Source organism: Oncorhynchus kisutch, linkage group LG14 (assembly GCF_002021735.2).
Source record: "Oncorhynchus kisutch isolate 150728-3 linkage group LG14, Okis_V2, whole genome shotgun sequence".
NCBI classification, from domain to species: Eukaryota; Metazoa; Chordata; class Actinopteri; order Salmoniformes; family Salmonidae; genus Oncorhynchus; species Oncorhynchus kisutch.
Window position 1 is genome coordinate 10,647,558 of NC_034187.2, and position 13,108 is coordinate 10,660,665.

At 32.6% G+C, this 13,108-nt stretch overlaps 1 long non-coding RNA gene across 3 annotated transcripts in view; it reads left to right on the plus strand.

Annotated features, from left to right (window-relative positions):
- The window catches only part of LOC109903238 (uncharacterized), a 41,461-nt gene extending 28,353 nt beyond the window's left edge, over positions 1–13,108 (plus strand). For all 3 annotated transcript variants that reach the window (XR_002256988.2, XR_002256989.2, XR_002256990.2), the window contains exons 2-3: positions 12,690–12,777; positions 12,972–13,108. This is a non-coding gene — a long non-coding RNA (uncharacterized LOC109903238). The remainder of the gene's footprint in view (positions 1–12,689; positions 12,778–12,971) is intronic.

Genomic DNA, 13,108 nt, shown 5'->3' on the forward strand with positions numbered 1-13,108 from the left:
TAGAACACTATAGTTACAGTAATAGAACACTATGGTTGAGTTACAGTAATAGAACACTATGGTTGAGTTACAGTAATAGAACACTATGGTTACAGTAATAGAACACTATGGTTGAGTTACAGTAATAGAACACTATGGTTGAGTTACAGTAATAGAACACTATGGTTACAGTAATAGAACACTATGGTTGAGGTACAGTAATAGAACACTATGGTTACAGTAATAGAACACTATAGTTACAGTAATAGAACACTATGGTTACAGTAATAGAACACTATGGTTACAGTAATAGAACACTATGGTTACAGTAATAGAACACTATGGTTACAGTCATAGAACACTATGGTTGAGGTACAGTAATAGAACACTATGGTTACAGTAATAGAACACTATGGTTACAGTAATAGAACACTATAGTTACAGTAATAGAACACTATGGTTACAGTAATAGAACACTATGGTTACAGTAATAGAACACTGGTTGAGTTACAGTAATAGAACACTATGGTTAAAGTAATAGAACACTATGGTTAAAGTAATAGAACACTATAGTTACAGTAATAGAACACTGGTGAGTTACAGTAATAGAACACTATGGTTACAGTAATAGAACACTATGGTTAAAGTAATAGAACACTATGGTTAAAGTAATAGAACACTATAGTTACAGTATTAGAACACTGGTTGAGTTACAGTAATAGAACACTATTGAGTTACAGTAATAGAACACTGGTTGAGTTACAGTAATAGAACACTATGGTTACAGTAATAGAACACTATGGTTACAGTAATAGGACACTATGGTTACAGTAATAGAACACTATAGTTACAGTAATAGAACACTATGGTTACAGTATAGAACACTATGGTTACAGTAATAGAACACTGGTTGAGTTACAGTAATAGAACACTATGGTTAAAGTAATAGAACACTATGGTTAAAGTAATAGAACACTATGGTTAAAGTAATAGAACACTATAGTTACAGTAATAGAACACTGGTTGAGTTACAGTAATAGAACACTATGGTTAAAGTAATAGAACACTATAGTTACAGTAATAGAACACTGGTTGAGTTACAGTAATAGAACACTATGGTTACAGTAATAGAACACTATGGTTAAAGTAATAGAACACTATGGTTAAAGTAATAGAACACTATAGTTACAGTAATAGAACACTATAGTTACAGTAATAGAACACTATAGTTACAGTAATAGAACACTATAGTTACAGTAATAGAACACTATAGTTACAGTAATAGAACACTATGGTTGAGTTACAGTAATAGAACACTATGGTTGAGTTACAGTAATAGAACACTGGTTGAGTTAGTAATAGAACACTATGGTTACAGTAATAGAACACTATAGTTACAGTAATAGAACACTATGGTTACAGTAATAGAACACTATGGTTACAGTAATAGAACACTATAGTTACAGTAATAGAACACTATAGTTACAGTAATAGAACACTGGTTGAGTTACAGTAATAGAACACTATAGCTGAGTTACAGTAATAGAACACTATAGTTGAGTTACAGTAATAGAACACTATAGCTGAGTTACAGTAATAGAACACTATGGTTACAGTAATAGAACACTATGGTTGAGTTACAGTAATAGAACACTATGGTTGAGTTACAGTAATAGAACACTATGGTTACAGTAATAGAACACTATGGTTGAGTTACAGTAATAGAACACTATGGTTGAGTTACAGTAATAGAACACTATGGTTACAGTAATAGAACACTATGGTTACAGTAATAGAACACTATGGTTACAGTAATAGAACACTATGGTTACAGTCATAGAACACTATGGTTACAGTAATAGAACACTATGGTTACAGTAATAGAACACTATGGTTACAGTCATAGAACACTATGGTTGAGGTACAGTAATAGAACACTATGGTTACAGTAATAGAACACTATGGTTACAGTAATAGAACACTATGGTTACAGTAATAGAACACTATGGTTACAGTCATAGAACACTATGGTTGAGGTACAGTAATAGAACACTATGGTTACAGTAATAGAACACTATGGTTACAGTAATAGAACACTATAGTTACAGTAATAGAACACTATGGTTACAGTAATAGAACACTATGGTTACAGTAATAGAACACTATGGTTACAGTAATAGAACACTATGGTTACAGTCATAGAACACTATGGTGAGGTACAGTAATAGAACACTATGGTTACAGTAATAGAACACTATGGTTACAGTAATAGAACACTATGGTTACAGTAATAGAACACTATGGTTACAGTAATAGAACACTATAGTTACAGTAATAGAACACTATAGTTACAGTAATAGAACACTATGGTTGAGTTAACAGTAATAGAACACTATAGTTACAGTAATAGAACACTGGTTGAGTTACAGTAATAGAACACTATGGTTGAGTTACAGTAATAGAACACTATAATTACAGTAATAGAACACTATGGTTACAGTAATAGAACACTATGGTTACAGTAATAGAACACTATAGTTACAGTAATAGAACACTATGGTTACAGTAATAGAACACTATGGTTACAGTAATAGAACACTGGTTGAGTTACAGTAATAGAACACTATGGTTAAAGTAATAGAACACTATGGTTAAAGTAATAGAACACTATGGTTAAAGTAATAGAACACTATAGTTACAGTAATAGAACACTGGTTGAGTTACAGTAATAGAACACTATGGTTAAAGTAATAGAACACTATAGTTACAGTAATAGAACACTGGTTGAGTTACAGTAATAGAACACTATAGTTACAGTAATAGAACACTGGTTGAGTTACAGTAATAGAACACTATTTGAGTTACAGTAATAGAACACTGGTTGAGTTACAGTAATAGAACACTATGGTTACAGTAATAGAACACTATGGTTAAAGTAATAGAACACTATGGTTAAAGTAATAGAACACTATGGTTAAAGTAATAGAACACTGGTTGAGTTACAGTAATAGAACACTATAGTTACAGTAATAGAACACTATTTGAGTTACAGTAATAGAACACTGGTTGAGTTACAGTAATAGAACACTATTTGAGTTACAGTAATAGAAAACGATGGTTGAGTTACAGTAATAGAAAACTATGGTTGAGTTACAGTAATAGAACACTGGTTGAGTTACAGTAATAGAACACTATGGTTACAGTAATAGAACACTATGGTTGAGAACAGTAATAGAACACTATAGTTACAGTAATAGAACACTATGGTTGAGTTACAGTAATAGAACACTATGGTTGAGTTACAGTAATAGAACACTATGGTTACAGTAATAGAACACTATGGTTGAGTTACAGTAATAGAACACTATGGTTGAGTTACAGTAATAGAACACTATGGTTACAGTAATAGAACACTATGGTTACAGTAATAGAACACTATGGTTACAGTAATAGAACACTATGGTTACAGTCATAGAACACTATGGTTACAGTAATAGAACACTATGGTTACAGTAATAGAACACTATGGTTACAGTCATAGAACACTATGGTTGAGGTACAGTAATAGAACACTATGGTTACAGTAATAGAACACTATGGTTACAGTAATAGAACACTATGGTTACAGTAATAGAACACTATGGTTACAGTCATAGAACACTATGGTTGAGGTACAGTAATAGAACACTATGGTTACAGTAATAGAACACTATGGTTACAGTAATAGAACACTATAGTTACAGTAATAGAACACTATGGTTACAGTAATAGAACACTATGGTTACAGTAATAGAACACTATGGTTACAGTAATAGAACACTATGGTTACAGTCATAGAACACTATGGTTGAGGTACAGTAATAGAACACTATGGTTACAGTAATAGAACACTATGGTTACAGTAATAGAACACTATGGTTACAGTAATAGAACACTATGGTTACAGTAATAGAACACTATAGTTACAGTAATAGAACACTATAGTTACAGTAATAGAACACTATGGTTGAGTTACAGTAATAGAACACTATAGTTACAGTAATAGAACACTGGTTGAGTTACAGTAATAGAACACTATGGTTGAGTTACAGTAATAGAACACTATAATTACAGTAATAGAACACTATGGTTACAGTAATAGAACACTATGGTTACAGTAATAGAACACTATAGTTACAGTAATAGAACACTATGGTTACAGTAATAGAACACTATGGTTACAGTAATAGAACACTGGTTGAGTTACAGTAATAGAACACTATGGTTAAAGTAATAGAACACTATGGTTAAAGTAATAGAACACTATGGTTAAAGTAATAGAACACTATAGTTACAGTAATAGAACACTGGTTGAGTTACAGTAATAGAACACTATGGTTAAAGTAATAGAACACTATAGTTACAGTAATAGAACACTGGTTGAGTTACAGTAATAGAACACTATAGTTACAGTAATAGAACACTGGTTGAGTTACAGTAATAGAACACTATTTGAGTTACAGTAATAGAACACTGGTTGAGTTACAGTAATAGAACACTATGGTTACAGTAATAGAACACTATGGTTAAAGTAATAGAACACTATGGTTAAAGTAATAGAACACTATGGTTAAAGTAATAGAACACTGGTTGAGTTACAGTAATAGAACACTATAGTTACAGTAATAGAACACTATTTGAGTTACAGTAATAGAACACTGGTTGAGTTACAGTAATAGAACACTATTTGAGTTACAGTAATAGAAAACGATGGTTGAGTTACAGTAATAGAAAACTATGGTTGAGTTACAGTAATAGAACACTGGTTGAGTTACAGTAATAGAACACTATGGTTACAGTAATAGAACACTATGGTTGAGAACAGTAATAGAACACTATAGTTACAGTAATAGAACACTATAGTTACAGTAATAGAACACTATAGTTACAGTAATAGAACACTATAGTTACAGTAATAGAACACTATAGTTACAGTAATAGAACACTATAGTTACAGTAATAGAACACTATGGTTGAGTTACAGTAATAGAACACTATGGTTACAGTAATAGAACACTATGGTTGAGTTACAGTAATAGAACACTATAGTTACAGTAATAGAACACTATGGTTGAGTTACAGTAATAGAACACTATGGTTGAGTTACAGTAATAGAACACTATGGTTACAGTAATAGAACACTATGGTTGAGTTACAGTAATAGAACACTATGGTTGAGTTACAGTAATAGAACACTATGGTTACAGTAATAGAACACTATGGTTGAGGTACAGTAATAGAACACTATGGTTACAGTAATAGAACACTATAGTTACAGTAATAGAACACTATGGTTACAGTAATAGAACACTATGGTTACAGTAATAGAACACTATGGTTACAGTAATAGAACACTATGGTTACAGTCATAGAACACTATGGTTGAGGTACAGTAATAGAACACTATGGTTACAGTAATAGAACACTATGGTTACAGTAATAGAACACTATAGTTACAGTAATAGAACACTATGGTTACAGTAATAGAACACTATGGTTACAGTAATAGAACACTGGTTGAGTTACAGTAATAGAACACTATGGTTAAAGTAATAGAACACTATGGTTAAAGTAATAGAACACTATAGTTACAGTAATAGAACACTGGTTGAGTTACAGTAATAGAACACTATGGTTACAGTAATAGAACACTATGGTTAAAGTAATAGAACACTATGGTTAAAGTAATAGAACACTATAGTTACAGTAATAGAACACTGGTTGAGTTACAGTAATAGAACACTATTTGAGTTACAGTAATAGAACACTGGTTGAGTTACAGTAATAGAACACTATGGTTACAGTAATAGAACACTATGGTTACAGTAATAGGACACTATGGTTACAGTAATAGAACACTATAGTTACAGTAATAGAACACTATGGTTACAGTAATAGAACACTATGGTTACAGTAATAGAACACTGGTTGAGTTACAGTAATAGAACACTATGGTTAAAGTAATAGAACACTATGGTTAAAGTAATAGAACACTATGGTTAAAGTAATAGAACACTATAGTTACAGTAATAGAACACTGGTTGAGTTACAGTAATAGAACACTATGGTTAAAGTAATAGAACACTATAGTTACAGTAATAGAACACTGGTTGAGTTACAGTAATAGAACACTATGGTTACAGTAATAGAACACTATGGTTAAAGTAATAGAACACTATGGTTAAAGTAATAGAACACTATAGTTACAGTAATAGAACACTGGTTGAGTTACAGTAATAGAACACTATAGTTACAGTAATAGAACACTGGTTGAGTTACAGTAATAGAACACTATTTGAGTTACAGTAATAGAACACTGGTTGAGTTACAGTAATAGAACACTATGGTTACAGTAATAGAACACTATGGTTAAAGTAATAGAACACTATGGTTAAAGTAATAGAACACTATGGTTAAAGTAATAGAACACTGGTTGAGTTACAGTAATAGAACACTATAGTTACAGTAATAGAACACTATTTGAGTTACAGTAATAGAACACTGGTTGAGTTACAGTAATAGAACACTATTTGAGTTACAGTAATAGAAAACGATGGTTGAGTTACAGTAATAGAAAACTATGGTTGAGTTACAGTAATAGAACACTGGTTGAGTTACAGTAATAGAACACTATGGTTACAGTAATAGAACACTATGGTTGAGAACAGTAATAGAACACTATAGTTACAGTAATAGAACACTATAGTTACAGTAATAGAACACTATAGTTACAGTAATAGAACACTATGGTTAAAGTAATAGAACACTATGGTTAAAGTAATAGAACACTATAGTTACAGTAATAGAACACTGGTTGAGTTACAGTAATAGAACACTATAGTTACAGTAATAGAACACTGGTTGAGTTACAGTAATAGAACACTATTTGAGTTACAGTAATAGAACACTGGTTGAGTTACAGTAATAGAACACTATGGTTACAGTAATAGAACACTATGGTTAAAGTAATAGAACACTATGGTTAAAGTAATAGAACACTATGGTTAAAGTAATAGAACACTGGTTGAGTTACAGTAATAGAACACTATAGTTACAGTAATAGAACACTATTTGAGTTACAGTAATAGAACACTGGTTGAGTTACAGTAATAGAACACTATTTGAGTTACAGTAATAGAAAACGATGGTTGAGTTACAGTAATAGAAAACTATGGTTGAGTTACAGTAATAGAACACTGGTTGAGTTACAGTAATAGAACACTATGGTTACAGTAATAGAACACTATGGTTGAGAACAGTAATAGAACACTATAGTTACAGTAATAGAACACTATAGTTACAGTAATAGAACACTATAGTTACAGTAATAGAACACTATAGTTACAGTAATAGAACACTATAGTTACAGTAATAGAACACTATGGTTGAGTTACAGTAATAGAACACTATGGTTACAGTAATAGAACACTATGGTTGAGTTACAGTAATAGAACACTATAGTTACAGTAATAGAACACTATGGTTGAGTTACAGTAATAGAACACTATGGTTGAGTTACAGTAATAGAACACTATGGTTACAGTAATAGAACACTATGGTTGAGGTACAGTAATAGAACACTATGGTTACAGTAATAGAACACTATAGTTACAGTAATAGAACACTATGGTTACAGTAATAGAACACTATGGTTACAGTAATAGAACACTATGGTTACAGTAATAGAACACTATGGTTACAGTCACAGAACACTATGGTTGAGGTACAGTAATAGAACACTATGGTTACAGTAATAGAACACTATGGTTACAGTAATAGAACACTATAGTTACAGTAATAGAACACTATGGTTACAGTAATAGAACACTATGGTTACAGTAATAGAACACTGGTTGAGTTACAGTAATAGAACACTATGGTTAAAGTAATAGAACACTATGGTTAAAGTAATAGAACACTATAGTTACAGTAATAGAACACTGGTTGAGTTACAGTAATAGAACACTATGGTTACAGTAATAGAACACTATGGTTAAAGTAATAGAACACTATGGTTAAAGTAATAGAACACTATAGTTACAGTAATAGAACACTGGTTGAGTTACAGTAATAGAACACTATAGTTACAGTAATAGAACACTGGTTGAGTTACAGTAATAGAACACTATTTGAGTTACAGTAATAGAACACTGGTTGAGTTACAGTAATAGAACACTATGGTTACAGTAATAGAACACTATGGTTAAAGTAATAGAACACTATGGTTAAAGTAATAGAACACTATGGTTAAAGTAACAGAACACTGGTTGAGTTACAGTAATAGAACACTATAGTTACAGTAATAGAACACTATTTGAGTTACAGTAATAGAACACTGGTTGAGTTACCGTAATAGAACACTATTTGAGTTACAGTAATAGAAAACTATGGTTGAGTTACAGTAATAGAAAACTATGGTTGAGTTACAGTAATAGAACACTGGTTGAGTTACAGTAATAGAACACTATGGTTACAGTAATAGAACACTATGGTTGAGAACAGTAATAGAACACTATAGTTACAGTAATAGAACACTATAGTTACAGTAATAGAACACTATAGTTACAGTAATAGAACACTATAGTTACAGTAATAGAACACTATAGTTACAGTAATAGAACACTATAGTTACAGTAATAGAACACTATGGTTGAGTTACAGTAATAGAACACTATGGTTGAGTTACAGTAATAGAACACTATGGTTGAGTTAGTAATAGAACACTATGGTTACAGTAATAGAACACTATAGTTACAGTAATAGAACACTATGGTTACAGTAATAGAACACTATGGTTACAGTAATAGAACACTATAGTTACAGTAATAGAACACTATAGTTACAGTAATAGAACACTGGTTGAGTTACAGTAATAGATCACTATAGCTGAGTTACAGTAATAGAACACTATAGTTGAGTTACAGTAATAGAACACTATAGCTGAGTTACAGTAATAGAACACTATTGTTGAGTTACAGTAATAGAACACTATGGTTGAGTTACAGTAATAGAACACTATGGTTACAGTAATAGAACACTATGGTTGAGTTACAGTAATAGAACACTATGGTTGAGTTACAGTAATAGAACACTATGGTTACAGTAATAGAACACTATGGTTACAGTAATAGAACACTATGGTTACAGTAATAGAACACTATGGTTACAGTCATAGAACACTATGGTTACAGTAATAGAACACTATGGTTACAGTCATAGAACACTATGGTTGAGGTACAGTAATAGAACACTATGGTTACAGTAATAGAACACTATGGTTACAGTAATAGAACACTATGGTTACAGTAATAGAACACTATGGTTACAGTCATAGAACACTATGGTTGAGGTACAGTAATAGAACACTATGGTTACAGTAATAGAACACTATGGTTACAGTAATAGAACACTATAGTTACAGTAATAGAACACTATGGTTACAGTAATAGAACACTATGGTTACAGTAATAGAACACTATGGTTACAGTATTAGAACACTATGGTTACAGTCATAGAACACTATGGTTGAGGTACAGTAATAGAACACTATGGTTACAGTAATAGAACACTATGGTTACAGTAATAGAACACTATAGTTACAGTAATAGAACACTATGGTTACAGTAATAGAACACTATGGTTACAGTAATAGAACACTATGGTTACAGTAATAGAACACTATGGTTACAGTCATAGAACACTATGGTTGAGGTACAGTAATAGAACACTATGGTTACAGTAATAGAACACTATGGTTACAGTAATAGAACACTATGGTTGAGGTACAGTAATAGAACACTATGGTTACAGTAATAGAACACTATGGTTACAGTAATAGAACACTATGGTTACAGTAATAGAACACTTTGGTTGAGGTACAGTAATAGAACACTATGGTTACAGTAATAGAACACTGGTTGAGGTACAGTAATAGAACACTATGGTTACAGTAATAGAACACTATGGTTACAGTAATAGAACACTATGGTTACAGTAATAGAACAATATAGTTACAGTAATAGAACAATATAGTTACAGTAATAGAACACTATAGTTACAGTAATAGAACAATATAGTTACAGTAATAGAACACTATAGTTACAGTAATAGAACACTATGGTTGAGTTACAGTAATAGAACACTATGGTTACAGTAATAGAACACTATAGTTACAGTAATAGAACACTATAGTTACAGTAATAGAACACTGGTTGAGTTACAGTAATAGAACACTGGTTGATTTACAGTAATAGAACACTGGTTGATTTACAGTAATAGAACAATATAGTTACAGTAATAGAACACTATAGTTACAGTAATAGAACACTATAGTTACAGTAATAGAACACTATAGTTACAGTAATAGAACACTATGGTTGAGTTACAGTAATAGAACACTATGGTTACAGTAATAGAACACTATGGTTACAGTAATAGAACACTATAGTTACAGTAATAGAACACTATAGTTACAGTAATAGAACACTATAGTTACAGTAATAGAACAATATAGTTACAGTAATAGAACACTGGTTGAGTTACAGTAATATAACACTATGGTTACAGTAATAGAACACTGGTTGAGTTACAGTAATAGGCATTGAAACAATTTCTGATAATGGAATTCTAAATACAGGTGTATTTAATTGCTTTGTAAACTGAATGGGTTCACATACAAAGCATAAAGCTTTATACTGACATTAACAAAGCATAATTCTAGTCATATGGATCATAAGGTTAACTTATAAGACAAAGCATGAACAAAAAAATGCCTAGGAAATTAGAATATATAATAAATCACCTGTTAGCATGAGTGGCAGTGTGCAGCGTTTTCCTTTCTGTTTTCCATGAGTTTGCCTACAACTCCAGCACCTGCGGAAAGTACCTAGATGTGCGTATGTTCTTCATCTTTTGCACCAATGTAAATAAGACAGAATTCCTGAGAAGACAATCAACTCCATTGCATAGAACTGCAACAAACACTCAAACTGGACAGTTTTATCTCAATCTTTTCATTCAAAGACACAATCATGGACACTTACTGACAGTTGTGGCTGCTCTGCGTGATGTATTGTTGTCTCTACCTTCTTGCCCTTTGTGCTGTTGTCTGTGCCCGATAATGTTTGTACCATGTTTTCTGCTGCTGCCATGTTGTGTCGCTACCATGTTGTTGTCATGTTGTGTTGCTACCATGCTGTGTTGTCATGTGTTGCTGCCATGCTATGTTGTTGTCTTAGGTGTCTCTTTATGTAGTGTTGTGTTGACTCTCTTGTCTTGATGTGTGTTTTGTCCTATATTCTTTATTTAATTTCTTTTTTATTTTGAATCCCTGCCCCTGTCCCAGCAGGAGGCCTTTTGATAGGACATCATTGTAAATAAGAATTTGTTGTTAACTGACTTGCCTAGTTAAATAAAGGTTAAATAAAAGTTCAGAGTTCACCTGTTCAGATACAAGTAACCATAGACGCAATGCATCCATAACCCTATCAGGGTTATCCTATCAGAGTTATCCTATCAGGGTTATCCTATCAGAGTTTTCCTATCGGGGTTATCCTATCAGGGTTATCCTATCAGAGTTTTCCTATCGGGGTTATCCTATCAGGGTTATCCTATCGGGGGTTATCCTATCAGGGTTATCCTATCAGGGTTATCCTATCAGAGTTATCCTCAGTGAACAAGTTTCAGATAACAATACATCCATAAAGCCGTCAGAGTTATCCTATCAGGGTTATCCTATCAGAGTTATCCTACCAGGGTTATCCCATCAGAGTTATCCTATCAGAGTTATTCTATCAGGATTATCCTAACAGAGTTATCCTATCAGAGTTATCCTATCAGGGTTATCCTATCAGAGTTATCCTCAGTGAACAAGTTTCAGATAACAATACATCCATAAAGCTATCACAGTTATCTTCAGTGAACAAGTGTCAGATAGAGACCAAACATGGACATAAAACATTAGTCAGTCCTCTGAATACTGTAACAAGAGGGGGAAGAGTTGACTAGTCATGGGGCATTGTCATTTGTGCTTTCCTTGTGTTCCTGGACAATTTGCCATGCAGCTCCAGCTGAGTTGGGACCGAGCCGTGATGACATGTGCTCTTTCATAACAAATGCTCTAATAATTTTAACTATGTGTTGTTTTTGTGGAATACAAATGTGTATTAAAAAAAATGTACACAAAAAAACGCTAAAATATTTGACTGCTAAGTGGTAGCATTCTTGTTTTACTTTTGTAAATAAAGTGGTGGTTTGTTGAGGAGAAGAACTTCAAGCAAATATTTGCTTACTAGCTAACTTAGCTGGCCAACTTTAGCTAGCTAAACATCAGCTATTTGACTAATCCTCCATGGATATGGTACGTTTAAATGTTTACCTGTTGTAGCTCTCTGTGTGATGAGGATTTTGATATCCTCATAAAATGTTTCAGATTGATGATTTAATGAAATTATGTCCCACTTCAATAATGAAGGGACATAGGAGGAGCAAACATGCCTGTGCATTTGTTTGTAGTTGGTAAGGAAATGTGAACAGTTGACATAGACAATCAGACCTTTTTAATAGATTCTGACTGTTAAAGATATTTTACTGTGCATTACTGTTCTGTTGTGTCCTGCATGCCCACATTATGCCAATCGATCATTTATTTTCTTCTCTTTTTGTTCTTGCAGTAAGTGTCAAGACAAGCCAGAAAACTCAGGAGGTTGGTGTGTTGTGGGCTGTCCGTAAAGTCCTAAAATATGCCCCTGAGGATGCAAAGTATGTATGTGAGCAAGTTGCTCTTTTTTGAAAGCATCTCTAAGTGATAACTGCGACAAACTTCTTCAACCTGTACCATGAAATTACTTTTAGGTAGCTGAGTTCAGAAAGTTTCTTCAGGAATGACCTTTTCTCATTTTCTTTTAAAATCTTAAATTAATACATTTGTAATACGCTGACTCTCTTCACTGCAGATCTGACCCATCACACTACTCTTCAAGAGGGCCACTACGCTCCAGATTGTCTTCTGTCCTCAGAGGTCCTTGTTGAGGATCTACCCTATCATATCACTCATATTGTTCAGTAATACAAATAAAACAATGGGCCTTTA